The sequence below is a fragment of the Carcharodon carcharias genome, chromosome X (assembly GCF_017639515.1).
Source record: "Carcharodon carcharias isolate sCarCar2 chromosome X, sCarCar2.pri, whole genome shotgun sequence".
Lineage (NCBI taxonomy): Eukaryota > Metazoa > Chordata > Chondrichthyes > Lamniformes > Lamnidae > Carcharodon > Carcharodon carcharias.
Genome location: NC_054507.1, coordinates 25,127,522 through 25,151,319, shown reverse-complemented (window position 1 = coordinate 25,151,319; position 23,798 = coordinate 25,127,522). Strand labels below are relative to the sequence as shown.

General features: G+C 44.1%; 1 protein-coding gene across 2 annotated transcripts in view; it reads left to right on the top strand.

Annotated features, from left to right (window-relative positions):
• The first annotated feature begins 11,897 nt into the window (after nucleotides 1-11,897).
• cdk4 (cyclin-dependent kinase 4) overlaps nucleotides 11,898-23,798 on the top strand; it is a 29,974-nt gene continuing 18,073 nt past the window's right edge. For both annotated transcript variants that reach the window (XM_041180461.1, XM_041180460.1), the window contains exon 1: nucleotides 11,898-12,125. The gene's annotated coding sequence lies outside the window, so the exon portion shown is untranslated. The remainder of the gene's footprint in view (nucleotides 12,126-23,798) is intronic.

Sequence of the window (23,798 nt, the reverse complement as noted above, 5' to 3'; positions counted from 1 at the left end):
CCAGTACTGAAAAGGAGATGATCCTGAGAAGTATTTGAACAACATACCTTCTGCACGAACAGATAACCTGACGGGCGGCGCATCACTGATGTTGGAAATGAGATGAAAGTGGCCAAACACTGCAGTAACATGTAAACAGACTACACAAAAAATGCTCCTGATCACAACATCCACAATAAGTGGGGGGAGGGACCATGGTATGTCACCTGAGTGACTGCAACACAGATCTTAATAAAAAGGGGGCAAACACAAGAGGAGATGTGGAATGAGCCATTTCTATTTACATTTGTGCACATTATATACATCTTGTGAACACATGTGTGACCATTGTGCCCCTAATATTTCTTACTTTTCTTAACCCTACCACTACGTCTTGGTGCATGCCCGACATCTTGGGCAGAGGTGGAGACAGCCTGCTGACTGCTACGCCCTGTTGTGTTGACCTTGGCAGGTGTCCTCTGGAGGGCCAAAACCTGGAGGGCCCTGGCCTGTTTAGGGCCAGGTGCACCTTCCTCAGACTGTGGAGCTGGAGCTGGAGCTGATGGGGTGACAGGAAGAGGGGATTTGGATCAGCCAGACATTCCCGAAGTCGCCTGGGTGGATGGCCCTGGGGTGTCGAGCTGCTGGTCCTCCTTCCTATGGGTGCCCGAGGGCCCCTGGCTGACTCCTTGGGGAGAAGGGGAAGCTGGAGTGAGATCGAGCTGCCCTGTGCCCCACTTGCATTGACCCTGTTGGAGGCCAACTATGGCTTCAATGATGGAGCTCAGCCCCCACAGAATTGCAGGACCAATGTTCTGGACCAAGGTCTCTTTGGCAGCCACCATCTTGCCAGTGTTGACCTCGGTGCGTTGGCATGATGGCGTGATCACTTTGGACTGAAGGTGGACGGACTGCTCCATCGTCCCTTGCAATCTGAGGAGTGCAGCGGACATCCCTTCCTGATGTTCCCGGGATTGTCTTTGCAGCTCCAACAACTGATTGAGGACCAAGTCTGGAGGGTCATCATCTGATTCAGATTCAGCAGATTTCTTGCCTCCAGCGGTCCTCCAAGTGTCATCAATGTCAGATGTCCCTACCTCCGCCTGCTGTGGACCAGATTGTGTGCTGTGTTCACCAGATTGTGATCCCGAGGCTGCTCTACATCTAGGTCCCACCGAGATGTGTGTCGCTGCGCTGGTGGAGGGTATAGGTGAGCACTGTGACAGGTCTTCAATAGTACTGCCCTCCAGGTCCTCATCTGAGGTGCTCTTGGCACTGGAGCTGGGGTCCAGGTTGCCTGGGGGCATTGGGCTTGAGGCAGATGTGCCTAGGAGAGAAAGTGGAGATTGTTAGTGCTTCGCAGCTGCGTTGAACACAGAGCAGTGGACTCAGAGTAGTGTTGACAGAGGGATGATCTGGTGCGGGATCCTCATTTGGGTGCTTGTCGCCGACCTCACCATCGCCACAAAAATGGTAAACATCATTTCCAGCCAGTGTGATTGGCTCTGATTTCAAAGTTCCCCCCAGGCCCTTGATGTCCGCCACACCACCCCTGGCTTGTGACCTCTCCCTTTTATTGTGTGCAATCTTGTCCTGCACAAAGACAAATGGCGAGGATGTAAGCAAAACACATGGCAGGGCAGATGAGAAGGACGGCTGCCATTTGTGGGCAGTTAGTGGAGCCATGGATGGAATGAGGATGAGATGAGCAGAGGGGATGGGGCCAGATGGAGATATGAGGGTGTGTGTGAGAGAGTGATGTCCTTTGAGCTGGTAGTGAGTGAGATCTCTGTGGATGCATGACGGGCTTGTGAGTGTGTGAGTTGAGAGTGATGAGATGGTTAACTTACCCTGACAGAGATCATTCATCCTCTTTCTGCACTGGGTAACCTACTTCTTCTGGTCTATGTTTGCACTCACCACCGCTGCTACCACCTCCCAAGCTGGAATCGACACATTGCTGTCCTTCCTGTGGCCAGAGTCGGGTAGAGGATATTGTGGCAGGCCTCTAAGATGTCCAGCAGGTGCTCAAGTGAGACATCACTATATCTGAGGGCAGCACTCTTCTTTGCCTTTGGGTCCATTTCTTCAGTGGAGCGCTCCTGCGCTGTAAGCATTGTGAAGTGTGCGTGTTGTGCCCGTTTAATTATAGTGCCTGCATTGAGGAAGCTGCAAGGTCATGTCAGGGCCTGCGAACCAGAGGCCACCCGCTAGTGATCTGGCGGGTTAATGCATTATTAATGAGGCAGGACGGGGATGATATGGCATGGAAACCCGCCATTCCGGCCAGCAGGATCAGCGCGCCAATTTCCCTGCCCACTACTGCATGGTGCCATCCTGGGGTGATTCTGCCCCCTGTCTGTCTTATCAGGTGGGTTTAAAACACTCAATGGCACTATTTCAGAGAGAGGGGATACATTAATTAATTTGAAGTGCAGTCACTATTACCAAGTAGGAACAGCAGCCAATTTGCACACAGTGGAATCCTATAGACAGCGAATGTGTGAATGACCAGTTCATCTGTGTTGGTTGAGGGATGAAAGTTGGACCCAGGACATTGCCATACTCGTCTTCAAACAGTGCTCATGGGCCATCTTACACCCACTCAAACAGGCAGGCCTGGCTTCAGTTGAATATCTAATCCGTAGGACACCTCAGCACTGCACTGAGCTTGTCAGTGTAGATTATGTCTTCAGAGTGGAACTTGAACCTGCAACTTTCCGATTTAGCACACAATGAACCAAATTGCTACCTATTTTATCAGCTTTTTTGTTTGAAATTGGAGAGGGGTGTCACATGAGTGCACAGGATAAAACTAATAGTTGAAATAAGCTAAAGAGCATCTTTGGTGTCAGCTGTGGCTCAATGGGTAGCACTTTTGCCTTTGAGTCTGAAGGGCATGGGTTCAAATCTAGGCTGACACCTCAATGCAGTACTGAGGGAGTGCTGCACTGTTGGAGGTACTGTCTTTTGGATGAGATGTTATTTCAAGGCTCAGTCTGCCCTCTCCGGGGTATGTAAAAGATCTTGTGACATTTCTCAAAAAGCATCATTGTTCTCCCTGGTGTCCTAAGCAATATTTATCCCTCAACCTGTATCACCAAAAAACAGATAATCTGGTAATTATCACATCGGTGTTTATGGGAGCTTGTTGTCTGCAAATTTGCTGCCATGTTTCCTACATTATACGGATATAGATGTTATTATTTTAATATTTTGGGAATATCGTGGTATTCTGTAGAGAAGGGGGTGTGTTTGTGTGTGCGTGTGTGTGCATGTGTCCATGATTAATTAAACTTGGGGGGGGAAGGATCATAGAGACAACTTGTCTGCAGGAGTTGAGAGATGAAAGGGTAAAGGTGCTAAATGCATGCATTTGTAATGGGAGGCTATAATGAATTTGGATTTACAAGTAAATAGGTTGGGTTTTAAAAATTTGCATTAGGTAATAGGTAAGATCTTGACTTTTCAGCTGTCACATTTCAAAGGGAGTTTAGAAGTGACAAGGGGCTTTTACAACTTACAAAGGTTTCATAAGTAAACAAGGAATCTTATTTAATTTTATAAAAACAAAAAAACTGCGGATGCTGGAAATCCAAAACAAAAACAGAATTACCTGGAAAAACTCAGCAGGTCTGGCAGCATCGGCGGAGAAGAAAAGAGTTGACGTTTCGAGTCCTCATGACCCTTCGACAGAACTTGAGTTCGAGTCCAGCATAGAGCTGAAATATGAGCTGGTTTAAGGTGTGTGTGTGGGGGGCGGAGAGATAGAGAGACAGAGAGGTGGAGGGGGTTGGTGTGGTTGTAGGGACAAACAAGCAGTGATAGAAGCAGATCATCAAAAGATGTCAACGACAATAGTACAATAGAACACATAGCTGTTAAAGTTGGTGATATTATCTAAACGAATGTGCTAATTAAGAATGGATGGTAGGGCACTCAAGGTATAGCTCTAGTGGGTTTTTTTTACATAATGGAAATAGGTGGGAAAAGGAAAATCTTTATAATTTATTGGAAAAAAAAGGGAAGGGGGAAACAGAAAGGGGGTGGGGATGGGGGAGGGAGCTCACGACCTAAAGTTGTTGAATTCAATATTCAGTCCGGAAGGCTGTAAAGTCCCTAGTCGGAAGATGAGGTGTTGTTCCTCCAGTTTGCGTTGGGCTTCACTGGAACAATGCAGCAAGCCAAGGACAGACATGTGGGCAAGAGAGCAGGGTGGAGTGTTAAAATGGCAAGCGACAGGGAGGTTTGGGTCATTCTTGCGGACAGACCGCAGGTGTTCTGCAAAGCGGTCGCCCAGTTTACGTTTGGTCTCTCCAATGTAGAGGAGACCACATTGGGAGCAACGAATGCAGTAGACTAAGTTGGGGGAAATGCAAGTGAAATGCTGCTTCACTTGAAAAGAGTGTTTGGGTCCTTGGACGGTGAGGAGAGAGGAAGTGAAGGGGCAGGTGTTGCATCTTTTGCGTGGGCATGGGGTTGTGCCATAGGAGGGGGTTGAGGAGTAGGGGGTGAAAAAGATGCAACACCTGCCCCTTCACTTCCTCTCTCCTCACCATCCAAGGACCCAAACACTCCTTTCAAGTGAAGCAGCATTTCACTTGCATTTCCCCCAACTTAGTCTACTGCATTCGTTGCTCCCAATGTGGTCTCCTCTACATTGGAGAGACCAAACGTAAACTGGGCGACCGCTTTGCAGAACACCTGCGGTCTGTCCGCAAGAATGACCCAAACCTCCCTGTCGCTTGCCATTTTAACACTCCACCCTGCTCTCTTGCCCACATGTCTGTCCTTGGCTTGCTGCATTGTTCCAGTGAAGCCCAACGCAAACTGGAGGAACAACACCTCATCTTCCGACTAGGGACTTTACAGCCTTCCGGACTGAATATTGAATTCAACAACTTTAGGTCGTGAGCTCCCTCCCCCATCCCCACCCCCTTTCTGTTTCCCCCTTCCCTTTTTTTTCCAATAAATTATAAAGATTTTCCTTTTCCCACCTATTTCCATTATATAAAAAAAAACCCACTAGAGCTATACCTTGAGTGCCCTACCATCCATTCTTAATTAGCACATTCGTTTAGATAATATCACCAACTTTAACTTTAACAGCTATGTGTTCTATTGTACTATTGTCGTTGACATCTTTTGATGATCTGCTTCTATCACTGCTTGTTTGTCCCTACAACCACACCAACCCCCTCCACCTCTCTGTCTCTCTATCTCTCCGCCCCCCACACACACACCTTAAACCAGCTTATATTTCAGCTCTATGCTGGACTCGAACTCAAGTTCTGTCGAAGGGTCATGAGGACTCGAAACGTCAACTCTTTTCTTCTCCGCCGATGCTGCCAGACCTTATTTAATTTTATTTGGCCTGAAAATGAAGGCAATAGGAAAACATGAAAGATTTTTATATTTTGGATAAGTTGAATTCAAAGAGGTGTTTGAGAACAATGGAATCTAAGGTGAAAAGGAAGAAAGATATTTAAGGAAAGATGTTTAGTTGAGTTGTGGTCGCTGTGTAGGGGAGATGTCCAAAGACCAGCTTTATGCTGAGGAAAGGTGTGAAATCTGAAACAGCTATCCAGTCAAACCAGCAAAGTCTTTGTCTCAGAAACCAGTTTGTTTTCTGAACTTTCTTGGATTTCCAATGCAGAGTGGAAGAGAGTGAGAAGTCATGTGGTATAACTTTCACTAAAGTGACAGCAGATTTTGACTTGGGTAATATTACTAGATTTTTATGGTTAAAAATCTGTAAGGGAGCTATTGCTAAGCAGTTAACTTGTATGCTCTGACCAAATGGGTTTTTTGGGGGGATGTTTTGTAAGACTGTTTTAACTGTGTAATGTTAATCTTGTGTTCTTAAGTTTTTTTTTTCTTCTTGTTAATAAATCTTTTAATTTTAAAATCCTAAAAGTGTTACTGGGATTCTATACTTCTGGGATCAGTAGTTTTCCACTCATTTTAAAAATACAAAAAAGAGGTTATAATCAGAAGACAAGTTTCCCTCTGGGATTTGGCTTGCTCAACAAATAACATCAGCTGTGGGCATAACAATTACAACAGTGACTACACTTCAAAAGGACTTAATTGGCTGTAAAACGCTTTGGGCCATCCTGAGGGCATGAAAGGTGCTATATAAATGCAAGTTTTTCTTTTCTCTCCTCGGTCCCTGTGCATGCTAGAAATTAACTTGATATTATTCTCTTTAGGAAAAATGGAAACAGTCATGAATACAGAAAGCGAAACATATCTAGAATTAAAAACAAATTTGTGAGAAAGTAACAACCTGGATTCTACACAGCTGCACCAGGGATATTGCTTTTGGTGTCTGATTGAATTCAGTTATCACTGAGTAATGATCCAATGACAATAACAGGGGTGACAGCACAAGGAAATATTTAAAGATATAATGTGTTCAAAATGGAAGGTTCCATTCCACAGCACTAACATCAAGACTTTATATAGGATACCCAACAGTGAACAAAATCATTGCCCAGATGCTTCATGAATTACAGCTTATAAAAAAGGGACCAACTTTGACAGTATAGGGCTGACTGCAGAACTCTGCAGTGAAAGAATGATGTATGGTCAGTCAGGCTTAATGAACTACATCAACCATCACATTTCCTAATGCTACTCAGATTTATTGAGCCAGAACAATTTTAAAGAATATTTTCTAATGAAGGGTTCCACTGGATGAATTCCGCTGCAGCATCTTGGGCAGGGCTTTATTTATAGAGCCTGGCAAGCCAGGGTGTGAATTTGTTTAATGGGCACGTATACTGTCTCAGGCATTTTGTGATGGAGCACTTGAGTGTGGCAATTCATTTGAGTTGTCCCAAGAAGAGGCTGAGCCACTTACTACCTTAGAATGAAATGTTGTACATCTCATCAATTCAGCGTACTGAGAATCCTGGGCAGTGGCCTTCAGCATGATGAAACTGACAGGGGAAACATCTTCAATACCATGAAACTGACAGGTAGAACACCTGCAATGTGCTGAAACTGACAGGGGAAACATTTTCAACACCATAAAACTGACAGGTAGAACACCTGCAATGTACTGCAACTGACAGGTTGAATATCTTCAGTACATTGAAGTTGGGTGTGAGTGCAGCAAGGTGAGGGGGCTGGGAAGTATGGGAGGTGACCATGATGGTGCCAGATAAGTCCCAGGACATTTTAATTCCTGGCCCTCAAAACAATCTTCCAGGATTGAATCCTGCCTGAACCTAGCAGGAATAATAAGAAAGGAGTGGGATATTGAATGGCAGGAGGCCGCCACTGGGGACCCAAAAATGGTCTAATTAAAATTTCACCTATTTAGCAATGACTGTTGATTACAAAAACAACTTGCATTTCTATAACATTGTAAAAGGTCCCAAGGCACTTCACAGGAGTGTTATTAAACAAAATTTGATACTGAGTAACATAAGGAGATATTATGACAAAAGAGGTAGATTTTAAGGAGCAACTTAAAGGAGGAGAGAGAGGCAGAGATATTTAGTCAGGGAATTCTGGAATTTAGCGCCTGGGCAGCTGAACTCATGGCTGCCAATGGTGAAACGATTAAAACTGGGAATGTGCAAGAGGCCAGAATTGGAGGAGCACAGACATTTGGGAGGGTTGGAGGCCTGGGAGGAGATTACAGAGTTAGGGAAGAGGGTGGGGGTGAGGAGATCATGGAGGGAATTAAAAACAGGGATGAGAATTTTAAAATCAAAGTGTCGCTTAAATGGGAACTAATATAGGTCAGCGAGCACCTGGGTGAATGGGACTTGGTGCGAGTTAGGATACGTGCAGCAGAGTTTTGGGTGAACTTAAGTTTACGGAGGGTGAAAGATGTGAGGCTGGCCAGGCATGTGTTGGAATAGTCCAGTCTAAAGGTAACAAAGGCGTGGATGAGGGTTTCAGAAACATATAAGATGAGGCAGGGTCAAAGTTGGGCGATGTTACAGAGGTGGAAATGGACGGTTTTAATGATGACATGGAAATGTGGTCAGAAGCTCATCTTGGTATCAAATACAACGCCAAGGTTGTGAACACTCTGGTTCAGCCTCAGAGAATAGCCAGGGAGAGGAATGGAGTCAGTTTATCTTTTGAAATGCTGGTCAGGATTTGCTTTTATCATAGGAATATTCCCTGTTCTCTTGCTGTTGGCCTAGTTATTGCCCACTGATGTCAGTTCTCAGGGCAATAGTATAAGCTGTTTTCTCACATAAAATGGTCTTCAGCTAAAAAGTTATTTTCAAATGTTAGGAAAAGATGTTCTTTAATACACATAAAATTAATTTCAACATGCTTAATGAGTGAGAGAAGGAAAAGAGAAATACTTGATTTCTCAGAACATCTTTCACAACCAAAGGACGTCCAAAGAGCTTTACAGCCAATACAGTACTTTTGAAGTGTGCTCACTGTTGTAATACAGGAAAGTCAGCAGCCAATTTGCACACAGCAATCTCCCACAAATAACAATGTGATAATGGTCAGATAATTTGATTTTTTGTGATGTTGATTGGGGGATAAATATTGACAGGACACCAAGGATAACTCCCCTGCTCTTCTTTGAAATAGTGCCATGAGATCTTTTATGTCTGCCTGATAGGGCAAAAGAAAGGCAGCACCTCTCTCAGTCACTCAGCACTGCACTGGAGTGTCAGTCTTGATTTTTGGGCTCTAGTCTCTGGAGATTACTGGAGGAGTTCTTCGGAGAATTTTCCTCAGCCCATATCATCCTCATCAATGACTTTCCTTGTTCAGACCTCCTGCAACCAGAGGAAATAGTTTCTCTGTACCTACCCTATCAAATCCTTTAATCATCTCAATCAGATCACTCCTTTATCTTCTATACTTGAGGGAGTAAAAAGCTAGCCTATGCAACCTCATAATTTAAAAGGGTAACTGGGGAGAAAATAAAGCAGTTTGATTACAAAAGAATGCAGGGTTTAATAGCCTTTGGGATATTCTGTTGGCATCTTGCATGAAAATGATTGATTTCCTCAAATGACTCAAGACACACAACCGAGCAAGCATGACTGTGTCCCTTTCATCCACTGCTCCACTTAGGCCCATCACTCAAGGGCTGTCAACTTTAGATTGTATACATTTGTGACCAGTTGCTCTGCCTTGATAACAAAGGTCCAGAGTGTGCAGCCAATAACTCCAGATTGGACCAGTCTATTATTGTTGTGTATTTTGTATTAACAATTGATGAATGCTGGATGTCACAATAACAGCACTGTCTCAGGGTTAAGAGCTCAGTTTGTGTTAATTACAACTCGCATTTTGACACTTTACATATTTTGCTTTGGTTTATAGATTTAAATGGCAAGGATTGCCTTATTACAATACTTCACCAGCACATTAGTGAATGTACATTTGGTAAAGCTACATGCAATCTGCTTTGTTTCCATGACTCACCTAAGCTTTTTTCTTTATTTCCATCTCTTTTCTATATTACCTTTTAATGTTGGCTGTGGCTCAGTAGGTAGCACTCTTGCCTCAAAGTCAAAAGGTTGTGGGTTCAAATCTCACTCCATGAGACTTGAGCACAAAAATTGAAGCTAACACTCCAGTGCTGCACTGTAGGAAGGTGTTGCCTTTTGGATGAAACACTAAACCTAGGACTCATCTGCCCTATCAAGTAAACGTTAAAGATCCCAAGGCAGTATTTCAAAGAAGAGCAGGAGAAATAGTCCTGGTGTCCTGGCCAATATTTATTGCTCAATCGAAATCACAAAAAACAGATTATCTGGTAATTATCACATTGCTGTTTGTGGAGCTTGCTGTGTGCAAACTGGTTGCTGTGTTTCCTACATTGCAGCAGTGACTACAGGTCAAAAGTACTTAATTGGCTCTAATGTGCTTTGGGACATCATATGGTTGTGAAAAGTGCTATATAAGTACAAGTTTTTCTTCTCATTTCATCTTCAAGTATGAACTTGACTCAAGGGTCTTACTCTTCCTTCCAAGTCTGAGAACATGGGGTCAAGCCCCCACATAATTGAGACTGACATAATCTTGTCTAATTATGCTCCTGTGAAGTGCCCTGGGCCATTTTACTGCATTAAAGATGCTATATAAATGCAAGTTGCTGGCGTCACATCAATGCAGTACTGAGGGAGTGCGACTTTGTCGGAGGTGTTGTCTTTCAGATGAAGCCTTAAATTGCGGTGCTGGTCACGATTCAAAGAACGGCAAGGAAAGTTCTCCCTGGTGTTCTGGCCAACATTTGTCCCTCGACCAACACAACTGGTCAGTTGGTCACCATTGCTGTTGGTGGGACCTTGCTGCCTTCCAGTGAGCTCCTGTGTTTGTACCTGAACAGTAGTGACCGTACTGTAAAAGTAATGCGGGATGTCCCAACGATGTGACAGGTGCTATATAAATGCAAGTTTTTCTTTTTCTTCCCACATGTAGGGTTGAACAGACTAATAGAAACATTTCTAAAATGTAATCTAGGTTCCAAAATATGCTTTCTTTTTCCATTTTGCTACAAACCAGATGTCTGAGGGCACCTGAGAGGCAATGAATTTACCCCGATATGCCCTGCTACTGTGGTGTGCAATTGGTTGCTGCAGATTTCCATTTTACAACATTTAATGCTATCTGTAGTTACAGCCTCATTAAAATATGCCATGTCAGGGAGGGGTATTCTGCTCATATTTAATGATAATGACTTCTTGTGCATCACAAATTTCCTTTGCTCTAACAATGGTGGCCCTATGTCTAGCCACCTAGGCCCTAAGCTCTGGAATTCCCTCTCTAAGTCTCTCTATCTCACTTTCCTCCTTTAAGATGCTCTTTAAAACTTTTCAGTCAAGTTTTTGGGTCACCTGCAATATCACTTTACGTGGCTCAGTGTCAATTTTCATCCGCTAATGCTCCTGTGAAGCAACTTGGATGCTTTCCTACACTAAAGGTGCTATATAAATGCAAATTGTTGTTGTTGACTCCTGTTCAGCAAGGGAGAAGAATCCTCCCCAGATACTCCTACTGGAGTGAGGAACACTGTAAGAGCAGATCCAATGAGCTAGGATCCACATGAACAATCAGTCTGAGACAGCCTGACGGGGCCCTACACCCACAAATATAATTTTGAATAGGCAAATTTATATTTCAGAAGTGCTTTGGAAAAAAGCAACAACCATTTCAGATGGCTTGGTGTCATGAAAAAAATGCTTAGCAAAGTTTTTGTAGAAAGGGAGAAAGACCATTTATAACACAATGGCCATCAAGTGAGAGGGTGATATTTTAACACCAGGATTTACAACACTGCATTTTGTTTGGTTGATAACCTTGTTTGCTCTGAGTCAGAGGCTGTGGCTTCAAGTTTATTACCTAGGCTGACACTTCCGGTGCAGTACTGAAAGAGTGTTGCACTGTCAGAGGTGCTGTTTTTCAGATGAGACATTAAACCTCACAGGTGGATGTAAGAGATCCCACCACACTATTCGAAGAAGAGCAGGGCGAGTTTTCCTCAGTGTCCTGGAACTAATATTTACCCCTCAACTAAATCCACTTCAAAAAAAGCAAAATTAAATGGCCATTATCTCATTGCCCTTCTGGGACTTTGCTGTGTGCAAATTAGCTACTGCATGTTATACTCAATAACAGACACTGCAGTTCATTGTATGTGAAGATTTTTTTAGGACTTTTCCCTGGAGTATGGATTTTGCACTTGTATAAATCACAAAGTTTATCTTCTAAATGAAAATGGTTGCTCTTTAAAACAACCTCCTCAAAGTCTCCAAAACCTGAGAATGACAACAATTATAACTGGTTTTCACCAATCAGCGCAGGAGGATGTAAAAACAGCGGCAACTGGCCAGCCAGTCAGCAGAGCGGATTGGATTCCACCAATAAGCAAAAGCAAAAAAGAGTCAATTCCTCCTGTCAATCATGGTAGGCGGAAGGACAATGTTGCGGGAATGACCTCATGTGACTGTAACTAAAAACTTTTAAGTTTCGGCAGGAGCTTTTAGCTTTAGTTAACTTTTTAAAAAAGCATTTTAAATATTTGATTATAAGCAATCGTAAAAAGCCTAGGTGGTTCCAGGACTTGAAAAGTTATGATTTTTTATTGAGTGATTTATTTTCTTTCGGAAATCCTGAAAAACTTCACTGGAAGCTTGTTGTACATTGTAAGTATCTTGTTGGCTTTTGCAATTTAATTACAAAGTAAGACTTGATTTGAAAAGACGAGCGGGGCCAGTTTGTGATCGCGGGGGAGTGATTTCTAAATGGCCAACATAGCGAGCCTGCAAGAGGGAAAGGAAGCTTGTTGATTTTCATTAAAATGCATATATGTAGTGAAATACGTGGTTACCACAATGAATTGTAAGCTCTGTCGATTATCAGTTTGTATTTTTTAAGGGATCATCCCCGCTTTACAGTGCTTTAAGGGTCTAGGCGGCTGACAAAAGGATTGCTTAATGTTTTCACGTGCGAAAGGACAAACATCTATTTAATTTGCTGGGGAATAAATCAAGGATTTAATCAAACTTTTAGACCGATATATTAAGCTAGATTTATTTCCTGACCCAAACCAGTGGGGCGTTAATCCCCCTTTCCCCCTCCATAATTTTTTTTAACCCTTTTGAGTTTGTAGCTCTGGGTTTGTAATTTAGTTATGAGACGAGTAGCGTGGGCTTTTATCTTAGCGTCGAATCATTCAAACTGCAATGATTCAGAATTCAGTGGAAAGTCTGTTCCACGCGAGCTGGGGCTGAAACAGCTCAGGGTTTTGTTGGGGAGAATTGTGCCTTAGTAGTGGTCAAGATGGCAGCAATACATGTGCTGACTGTTCGATATTTTTTCCATTAGTAACCTCCCATCGGACCTGCCACTGCTCTCAAACATGAGTCGCTTTTTGAAAGTTGTGTTGATTTTTAAGCTTTTAACCAGAAACAACTATTTGTATTTTAAAGTTCACTGTGATGGAGGGGGATTGACCGTTTGCTCACTTGCATTTCTCTAGCGCTCTTGCATAATGAGTGTCTGAAGAAAGGGTGTACTGGATCGGGGAGTGGGGTAGAAGCTCGTTCAGAGGAGAGTCTTAAGGAGATGTGGTCAGGGATGGGGCTCCAAGAGGCTGGGACAAGAGCAACCACTGGAGTGGGGAGCAAATGGTCGGTCAGAGTCCTCAGGACTGGGAAAGGGAGTGATGGACCTTAAGGTAATAAGGCTAAAATTGTGTCGAGTGAATTTGAAGCAATTGGCGGGAATGGAAAGAGGCTGTTGGCCCAGGAGCGGGGTGGTGGGGGGGGCGAGGATTTTCCATGATCTGGTGGCCATGAAAGTGTCAAAGGAGGCTAGGCCATTATTGAGATCAACAGAGCTGTTGTTGCCCTGTCAATTGAAGGCCTGAAGTTGGAGTGAGAGGTTTGGGACGACAGTGATTGGAGAGAGGTTAGGGCAAGCATGGAGATATATAGGAGATGAGGATATGATTGGCGAGAGCCCTGTTGTCCTTAGAAACTTTGGAAGTCTAAAAACCATGTGGGATGATGAAGTCAAGGGTTGGCTGTAGCGGTGGGACGTGGGTTGAGGGGGAGGGGGGGTGTATTCTGGTGGTTCTTAAAATCACTGCCATTGCCATTCTGTGAAGGGCCCCGGAGTGGGGTGGTGGTTGAGAAAGGGGGTGTGTTGTGGAATTTCTTGTTTTTAGTCATAGTGAGTGGGAGGAGGACAGTGGAAAATAGGTGGGTAAAAACAAGAGAGACAGTAATGTTGTCTTTTTTTTTAAATGCTTAGTGGCTGTTTTCCCCTTGGCTTCAGAGTCTAGAACTAGGGTGAGGTTGGTCACAGTCTCAGGATGAGGGGTTGACCAGGTTTGATAAGAAATTTCTCCACTGGGGGTTGCAAATCTTTGGAATTCTTCAGCTCTTCCAAGTGTATCCAAAGACAGCTTTGACTGTGATCAACTGAGCATCAGTGGCAATGTTTCCTGTTTGCAAGTGAGCTTGGCCTTCAGCTGGTTTGTACAGTAACCCTAGTGCAAAACGAAGGGTGAAAGGGATAGTGTGGTGCTTTCATAAGTGTTTCTGGAGTCTGAGGTTCTAGTATTTTGTTGGAGATTGCTAGGCAAATTGTCAGTTACTTCCATACAAATCATCCTGTAACTTTAACTATAAAATTCATTCTTCCTCCTGTCCCTGTTTGTTACACTTTTAACGTCATTCTAAATGGAAAGATTTGAGTGCCAATCAGATAAGACTTTTGATCAGTGGACTTCTTGCCACAAGTATTTTGAGCTAATGTCGGATTTTATTCATTTAAAACCAAGAATCTTTTGTGTAAGAGCAGTTCATTTTTGTCAGTCATATTTCAGATGATGCTTAGACTATGCCTTGGTGTGTTACTTGAAGCTGTCTGATCCACAATCTCCCGCCCCAAATTTCTCTGGGGCTTATCAGGCAGAGTTCACTCAAACCGTGTCTCAAAGTGAAGGAGGAGTAAGAGTGTTAATTTTAACTTCTCAGCTTGATTATGAATTAGCTGACCTCATTTTGTGAGTTGCCTGTTTGACCTAACTAAATCATGAGAATTGTAAGTGTTGAAAACTTTTTTTTCTTTCTGACAAGGAAGTGAGGAATGCAAGGAAACAAAACTAAGATCACTTGGAAATACTCAGCAGGTCTGACAGCATCTGTGCAGCAAGAAAGAGTTGACGTTCTAGGTTGACAACCGTTCATCATGCAATTTTGTAATCTGATAATGACCAGATAATCTCTGTTCTCAATGTTTGAGGGATAAGTATTGGCCAGGGGATAATTTCTGGTTCTCCTTGAAATAGTCTTGATCTTTTGCAACCATCTGAAAGAGAGCATATGGGGACTCAGCTGAAAGATGGCATTACCTTAGTACTGCACATGGGCATGTTAGCCTGCATTATGGGACTTGAATCTCTGGAGTGGGACTTGAACTTTGATTCAGGAGAGGGCTCCCCACAGCCAGCACAGGGATTGAATCCATGCTGTAGCCATCTAGTCAACTGAGCTAACCAGCTGCCTCTTTTTTTTCTCTTCCCCACCCCCCACGTAACATCCTGTATTATTCTCCCAGCCCACATATGCATATCAGCTTGAGATGTGCTCAAAATGCTTTGGCAGTGGGCATCCTGCTCCAAAGTCTCTGGGCTGCAGGAGCGTGTCTGGATCTCCTGAATGAGCTCCTGATAATGGTTCTGAAGATTTCCTGTGTTAACTGGCCTGCGCAGACCCCACAATGGGACTACAAAGTATTTATGACAGACACAGGCCATTCGGCCCAGTTGGTCCATGCTGATGTTTATGCATGAGCCTTTTCCCACCCCCAACTTCATCTCGCCCCCATCACCATTTCCTTCTGTTCCTTTCTCCCTTGTGTGTTTATCCAGCTTCCCCCTTAAATGTATCAACACTATTTGCCTTGACCATGCCCTGTGGGAGCAAGTCCCACATTCCCACCACTCTGGGTAAAGTTTCTCCTGAATTCCCCATTTAGAATTATTAGTGATTGTCGTATATTGATGGCCCCCAAGTTCTCATCCGCAAATGGGATCTTTGTCTCTACATACAAGCAAACCATTTAATCACCGAGGGCAACTAAACCACTAAGCTTTGACCCATTGTTAACATCAGGTTGAATTTAAATTTGGCTGGTGACTCAGGAGGGTGAAGATGCCACATTAGGATTGAGACAATGTAGGGAGTGTTGCTTGCAGCTTTGATACTCTGCTGTGGCTCCCATTCGGCCCACGGTACGCATACCAGCTTTGGAGAAATAAAAACACATACATCACTAGGAAAGTTGCTAAGATATTCAATTTCTGTTTTTCTTTAAAATTAAGTCTTAATATTGAACAGAATCTGCCGATGCAGGTTTTCTGTCACCTCTGGCAATGTACAGCTAATAACAGAACAGACACAGCTGTTGCCATAGTGATGGTATTGGCTGCGGGACGCTAAGTTAATAATTTTTATACAAAAGAACCACCTGAAAAGATAAAAATTGCAGGGAAGTGGGGAAAGAGCAGGGAATGCGACTAATTGATAGCTCTTTTGAAGAGCCAGCACAGATGATGGGCTGATTAGCTTCCTTCTGTGCTGTATTGTTGGACAATTCTATTTTGAAGTCTCATGAGTATTGAAGCCATTTTCAACAGCATTTCATTTTTTTTAAAACTGCTGTGTCCAGTTCTGTGAGGCTATGGTGCAAACTTCTGTTTAAGTGACCTGTGGAGTGAAACTTTCTGTACCTTCATGCATTTTCCTTGTGCCCATTCAACACTTAAAAGCTTAGTTTTAATATCACTATATCAGCATAGCCTGTGTTGTGAAGTTGATATGAAAGGGAGACTTGCATTTGTATATTGCCTTTCACAGCCTCAATGTCCCACAGCACTTTATAGGCAACAAAGTACTTTAAAAGTGTAGTCACTGTTGTGATATAGGAAATGCAGCATTGTGCACAGCAAGATCTCTTGAACAGCAATTTGATTATAACCAGGTAATTGTTTTGTGATTGATTGAGGGATAAATATTGGCCCCAGGGCACATGGGGTAACTTCCCTGTTCCTCTTTGAAACAATGCTGTGAAATCTTTGACGTCCACCTAAGAGGGCAGAGGGGGACCTCAGTTTACTTGTGAAAGATGGCACCTCACTTACTGCCTGCAATCCTTCGCTGTGCTGTTTCTGAATGGAGTGGTGTTCTTGAGATGATTGCCTTGTCGGGGGATGGTGAGGTGGAATATAAACTGGGCTTTAGCTGTTTCAGCTTCTAGCCAGACTGTCTGGCCAAATTCTGCAGCCTCGCCCACAGTGTCTGTTCTTTACGCAACTATTTATTTTTCCCTGGGTCTGTATTGTTGGCTATAGGGTGGAGCAGGTTTTTAGTCATCTGCAGTGAGATAATCTACTTGTGAGTTTGCACTCCTCTCCAGTTTTGTCTTCCATCCCAGTACCTCCATTTCTGTCATTGTTGCCTCTATAATCTCCCCTCCCCCTGGTGACAGACCTTTTAGCCATCTTGGCTGTACTCAATGGAGCTGCTTGCCTATTAATCCCCACCTCAAAAACTACTTGCCTTTGCCTTTGTTTTTTGTTATTTCTGCTACAAGATGTGTCCTGAAATGCCTTGATATGTTTGTTATATTTAAGGTGATTTATAAATGTAATTTTATGGGCAGGTATAGGACATCACAGTTCAGTCTGATCCTGTCTATGCCTTTTTCTAGAAGGGGTAACTGGATTGAAATATGGAGTGGAAACCATGGTTAATTTTTCCTTTCCTCACCCCTCATGACACTAGTTCCCCCCCCCCCCCCCGCCCCCCACAAACAAACAAACACACACACACACACACACACACACACACACACACACACACACACACACACACACACACACACACACACACACACACACACACACACACCAAAACTTTCAAACTCCCCACTTCAGTGTTTGGAACAAAACAGTATTGCTGTGCTTTTGTTACTTGCTGGTCTAATAATTCAGAATGTGGGTTCTGATCCCACCATGACAATTTGATTAAGTTAAATTTAAATTCTCAATCGGTGTCTTTAAAAGAAAAAAAAATTGGAAATTAGCAGCTGGTTTCAGTAAAGGTGACCACAAAGCGGTTGGGTTTTTGTAGTGAACCAAATGTCCTTTTAGGGAAAGAGATAGTCTGGCCTATATGTGACTCTAGTCCTACACCAACTGATCTCTTGATTGCCTGCTGAAGTGGCCTGACATACTGCTCATTTTGTGCAATTGCTTTCTCAAGAGGAACTATGGAAGGGCAATAAACGCCAGCCTTGCTAGCGATGTCCACATCCTGGGAGTGAATTATTTCTAAAGACTCAAACACTAAGGGCAATTGCAGTACTCTTGCTTCCTAGAATCTGCTAATTCCATATTGACTGAGGATCTTCTGGTCTGGCTGATTCACCTGAGGCTGTATTTGTGAAGCCAGAGTGTTGTCAGTAGAGTTCCTCCTTTAAACGTTACTTAGTCTCTTCCAGACGACCCCCTTCCACATCTCTGGTGCCAAGTACCCAATTGCAGTAAGGTGAAGAGACTTCGAATGGAGCCCACTAGTTAGTGTGATGGGGTTGACTCTACCTCCAGCTTCTCTCAGCTCCTCCCCACAACAGCACAGCTGAGATCAGGAACTGGGTATGAGAGGTCACTGCTTGGGTGCTGGAGGCTGTTGGTGTTCTGGCCCAATGTGTGACTCATGGTGTTGAATCCCAATGAATTGTGTTGGCCAGTTAGTGCATGCAAGCAGGTTTATGTCGGTGGCTTTCTACATGGCGGATCCTGATCGGAATAAGGATGCTGGCTGTTTGTTTGTAAGAGCTAAGTTACTGGGAGGAGGCCACTTGTACGCTTTGTGCACTGGTTGGTTACAGAATAGTACTGGTAGAGGCTTACAAATACCAGGATGTGTATTGGTGCACAAACTGGGGGGAGTTAATTCAAATTGAATATTGGTTAGCTGAACAACTGATCTTTCAGGTGAGATATTAAACCCTTCTACTGAGGTGGACGTCTAACGGGTGTAATTTGAGAAGGTGGAGTGTGTTCTGGTCAACGTTAAATGAACAGCAGCCCCAAAAAGACACACGATATCTGGTCTTTGTGTTTCTATTTATGGAGCCTTGCTGTGCAAAAGTTAGCTGCTACATTTACCTAGATACTGGCTACAATCCAAAAAGTACTTTATTGGCTGCAAAGCACTTTGGGAGGTTCTGAAATATGCTTTCTAAATGTCTGTCTGTCTTTAGTCAAAGAGAGTGCCCAGCACTCATTCGTTGCACGAGATGTATCTGAGCTTTCCTTTCCTGCCTGGATCCACCCAGTGAGGACATGAGTGGCACCCCAGATTTTCTTCCCAATATGTGCTGAGTAGGAACATGGGAGCAGGCCGTTCGGTCCCTCGAGCCTGCTCCCCCTTTCAACTAGGTCATGGCTGATCATCCACCTCAATGCCATCTTTCTGCACTATCCCCATATCCCTTGATATCTAGAAGTCTGTTCACCTCTGCTTTGAACATACTCAATGGCTGAGCCTCCGCAACCCTCTGGGGTAGAGAATTCGAAAGATTTACTGCCCTCCAACTGAAGAAATTCCTCATTTCAGTCCTAAATGATGCACTACTACTTATTCTGAGACTGTCCCCTGGTTCTAGACCACTGCACACAATCCTCCAGATGTGGTCTCACCAGGGCACTTATGCAACTGCAGCAAAACTTCCTTACTCCTGTACTCAAATCCCCTTGCAATAAAGGCCATCATGTCATTTGCCTTCTCAATTGCTTGTTGCTCCTGCATGTTGGCTTTTCAGTAACTTATGATCAAAGACACTCGGGACCCTTTGGACATCAACACTTCCCAATTTCTTTCCCATTTTAAAAAATATTCTGCATTTCTGCTTTTCCCACCAAAGTGGATAACTTCATATTTTTCCACATTATATTCCATCTGCCATGTTCTTGCCCACTCACTTAATCTGTCTAAATCTCCTTGAAGCTTCTTTCCATCCTCCTCAACACTCATTCCCACCAATTCTGTTTCAACAGCAAGTTTTGAAATATTACATTTGGTCCCCACATAGGGGAGGCGGTGGTGTAGTGGTATTGTCACTGGACTAGTAATCCAGAGACCCAGGGTAATGCTCTGGGGGACCCATGTTCAAATCCCACCACGGCAGATGGTGGAATTTGAATTCCATCAATAAAAATCTAGTCCAATGATGACCATGAAATGGTACTGTGGGTGTACCTACACCACATGGACTGCAGCGGTTCAAGAAAGCAACTCTCCACCACCTTCTCAAGGGCAACTAGGGATGGCCAATAAATGCTGGCCCAGCCCAGCGAAGCCCACATTCTGTGAATGAATAGAAAAAAAAAAACTAAGGCTGTAATGAGGTCAGGAGCTGGGCGACCCTGCTAGAACCCAAACTGGGCATCGGTGAGCAGGTTATTGCTAAACAAGTGCTGCTTGGTAGCACTGTTGATGACCCCTTCCATTACTTTACTGATGATGGAAAGGAGACTGATGGGGGTGGTAATCGGCTGGGTTAGATTTGTCCTACTTTGTATACAGGACATACCTGGGCAATTTTCCACATAGCTGGATAGCTGTACTGGAACAGCTTGGCTAGGGGTGCAGCAAGTTCTGGAGCACAAGTCTTCAGTACTATTGCTGGAATATTGTCAGGGCCCATAGCCTTTGCAGTATCTAGTGCCTTCAGCTGTCTCTTGATATCACATGGAGTGAATCGAATTGGCTATTGGCTGAAGACTGGCATCTATGATGCTGGGCACTTCCAGAGGAGGCTGAGATGAATCATCCACTCGGCACTTCTGGCTGACTAGTGTAGCGAATGCTTCAGTCTCATCTTTTACACTGATGTGCTGGGCTCCATCATTTGAGGAAGGGGATATTTGCGGAGCTGCCTCCTCCAGTAAATTGTTTAATTGTTCAACACCATGACTGGATGTGGCAGGACTGCAGAGCTTAGATCTGATGCGTTGCTTGTGGGATTGCTTCGCTCTGTCTATCACTTGCTGCTTGGCATGCACAGTAGTCCTGTGTCATAGCTTCACCAGGTTGACACCTCATGTATAGGTATGCCTGGTGCTGCTTCTGCACACTTCATTGAGCCAGGATTGATCTCCTGGCTTGATGGCAATGGTAGAGTGAAGGATATGCCTGGCCATGAGGTTTCAGATTGTGTTTGAGTACAATGCTGCTGCTGCTGAAGGCCCACAGCGCCTCATGGATGCCCAGTCTTGAGTAGCTAGATCTGTTTGAAATCTATCCCATTTAGCATGGTGGTAGTGCCACACAACACGATGGAGGGTATCCTCAATGTGAAGGCAGGACTTCCGCCTCCACAATAACTGTGTGGTGGTCACTCCTACTGATACCGAGGTGGACAGATGCATCTGCAGCAGGCAGGTTGGTGAAGATGAGGTCAAGTATGTTTTTCCTTTCTTGTTGGTTCCCTCACCACCTGTCACACACCCAATCCAGCAGCTATGTCGTTTGGGACTCGGCCAGCTCGGTCAGTAGTGGTGCTACCGAGCCACTCTTGCTGATGGACGTTGAAGTCCCCCACCCAGAGTACATTCTGCGCCCTTGCCACCCTCAGTGCTTCTTCCGAGTGGTGTTCAACATGGAGGAGTACTGATTCATCAGCTGAGGGAGGGTGGTATGTGGTAATCAGGAGGTTTCCTTGCCCACGTTTGACCTAATGCCATGAGATTTCATGGGGTCTGGAGTCGATGTTGAGAACTCCTAGGGCAACTCCCTCCTGACTGTATACAGCTGTGCTGCCACCTCTGCTGGATCTGTCCTGCTGGTGGGACAGGATATACCCAGGGATGGTGATGGTGGTGTCTGGGACATTATATGTAAGGTATGATTCTGTGAGGATGACTGTCAGGCTGTTGTTTGACTAGCCTGAGACAGCTCTCCCAATTTTGGCACTCATTCCCAGATGTCCTCCTTACTAACTTTGCAGGGTCGACAGGGCTGAGATGGTAGTTGTTGGAGGTCAGTCATCTCCGTTCCAGGACATCACTGTGGGAGTTCCTCGGGGCAATGCTTGAGGCCCAACCATCTTCAGTTGCTTCATCAATGACCTGCCTTCCATCATAAGGTCAGAAGTGGGCATGTTTGCTGATTGTGCACCATTTGTGGCTCATCAGATACTGAAGCAGTCCATGTCCAAATGCAGCAAGACCTAGCCGATATCCTTTTTGGGCTAACGAGTGGCAAGGAACATTGTGCCACAGAAGTATCAGGCAATGACCATCTCCAAGAAGAGAGAATCTAATCATCTCTCCTTGACATTCAATGGCATTACCATTGCTGAATCCCACTATCATCCTGGAGGTTATCGTTGACCAGAAACTCAACTGGACCAGCCACATAAACACTGGCTACAAGAGCCAAGAGCAGGTCAGAGGTTAGGAATCTGGTGGCGAATAACTAGCCTCCTGACTCCCCAAAGCCTGTCCTCCATCTACAATGCACAAGTCAGGTGTGATGGAATACTTGCCTGGATGAGTGCAGCTCCAACAACACTCGAAGCTTGACACCATCCAGGACACAGCAGCTTGCTTGATTGGCATCCCTTTCACAAACATTTCACTCCTCCGTCACTGATGCACAGTGGCAGCAGTGTGTACCATGTACAAGAGCCACTGCAGGAACTTGTCAAAGTTCCTTCACACCTTCCAAACCCATACCATCTAGAAGGACAAGGGCAGGTGACACATGGGAACACCGCCATCTGGAAGTTCCCCTCCAAGCCACTCGCCATCCTGACTTGTAGGACCGTTCCTGGGTCATGGGATGGGTCAGAATCCTGGAATTCCCTAACAGCACAGTGGGTGTACCTACACCACATGGACTGCAGCGGATCAAGAAGGCAGCTCACCGCCACCACCTCGAGGGCAATTGAGGATGGGTTAGGGTTAATTAATGCTGGCCTAGCCAGCAATGCCCACATCGCATGAATGAATAAAAATCCAAATCATTCATTATAGTGTGTGTAAATAACTGGAGCCCAAGCACTGATCCTTGTGGTACCCCCACTAGTCACTGCCTGTCAACCTGAGAATGATCAGTTATTCCCTACTGTTTTCTGTCTGTTAACCAATTCTCAATCCAGTGTATTACCCCCAATCCTATGTGCTCATTTCGCCTACTGACAATCCAAATATACCACATACTCTGGTTTTCTCTTATGTACCCTGCTAGTAACATCCTCAAAAAAAAACACTTGACAGCTTTGTTAAATCATGATTTCCCTTTCATGAATCCAGGCTGACTCTGTCCAATCTCACCATTGTTTTCTAAGTGCCCAGTTATCACATTCTCTAATAAATTATAGCATTTTCCCTACTAATGTCAGGCTAACATGTCCGTAGTTCCCTGTTTTCTCTCTCCCTCTCTTAAACAGTGGGGTTAGATTTGCCACCTTTCAATCCGCAGGCACCATTCCAGAATCTAGAATTCTGAAAGATGATCACCAGTGCATCTGCCACCTCTTTCAACACTCTCTGGGATGTAGATCATCAGGTCCAGAGGATTTATCAACTTTCAGGCCTTTGGCTCCGCAAAATTTCAGGGGTTTTTTTATCTTCCCTGTGAAGACAGACACACAATATTTAAGCTTCTCTGCCATTTCCTTATTTTCCCCATTACAAGTTCTCCTGTCTCTGCCTGTATTGGGCCCACATTTGTCTTTTACTAACCTTTTTTACGTACCTATAGAAACTTTTAGTCTGTTTTTATGTTCCTTGCTAGTTTAATTTCATATCCTATTTTCACTTTCTTTATAGTAATTTCTTGGTTCTCCTTTGGGAGCATTTTAAAATTAGCAATCTTCAGACTTGCTACTTTTTTTGGCAACTTTTATATGCCTTTTCCTTTGATCTGATAGAATCTTTAACTTCTTGTTGGCCATGGTTGGATCACTTCCTACTGTTTTTTTGTACCTTAAAGGAACATAATGTAAACTATGTATTGATTCTTTGAATGCTAGTCATTGCCTGTCTACTGTCACTCCTTTTTTTAATAGAGTTCCCCAACTTGCCCCTTGAATCTCTGAAGTTTTTTCTTTAGATTAAAGACCCTGGTTTCGGATTGAACTACATAATTTTACGTGAAGTTTGAAAGTGATTATATAATGGTCACTCTTCCCTAAAGATTCCTTTACAATGAGATTATTAATTAGCCCTTTCTCATTGCACAATATTGGGTTTAAAATAGCCCATTTTCTAGTTGGTTCTTTGACATACTGTT